Below are 742 nucleotides of genomic sequence, written 5' to 3'. Positions count from 1 at the left end.
CTCCTTTTTTATCTCTTTTCTTCCTAATTTTCTAATCAAGAAGATAGATGGTAGAAAAAAAAGAATAAGTACGGCAAACTTTTGGAACGAAAGGCACAAATCACGCAAGAGAGTAAGATTTTTTTTTTTCGCTGTGCCATAAGGGTCATTTGGGGGAAATTGCTTCAGCGTGAAGAAGGAAATACGTCGTCAATAGGTTGACAATTTTTTTTTTTTTTTATCAACACCTAAACGTCATAGAAGAATTAAAGCCAATATCAAGAAGGGGATAGAAAGCGAAAGAAATTAGATAAGATAAAACGAAAGCGAGTAAAAGGAAGGAATGTAAGAAGAAACAAAGAAGCGAAAGCCCCTCCTCCCCCCTAAAAAAAAACCCTCTCCACTCGCAATTTAAACGAATGTATCAACAAGGAAAACGTGACGCATAACGTCTTGTTACATGATGCGGGCGAAGTTAAGCTGTTTATACCAACGTCCAGTCCTTCGTGCCTTCGACCTTGTTATTCACTTAAGATCACTCGAGAACCCCGCTAAGCATAGGGATGAAAACATTAATGCGAATAAATCTGGATGTCTGAGTCTGAATGAGGGAATGTCCAGGGGGTGGGGAGGAAGGCTCTGAATGGGCCAGGGCGGAGGGAAAGAATGTGGGCAGGGAGGAGGCGCAGGAAGCAAGCGAAGAAGGGTTCAAGGGTTGACAGAGTGTGCTTGAAAGAAAAGCGTGTGAGGCAGTGTGGCAGTT

This window comes from Penaeus monodon, chromosome 27, assembly GCF_015228065.2.
Source record: "Penaeus monodon isolate SGIC_2016 chromosome 27, NSTDA_Pmon_1, whole genome shotgun sequence".
NCBI classification, from domain to species: Eukaryota; Metazoa; Arthropoda; class Malacostraca; order Decapoda; family Penaeidae; genus Penaeus; species Penaeus monodon.
The sequence above is the reverse complement of the archived record's forward strand: the minus strand, read 5'-3'. Positions refer to the sequence as shown.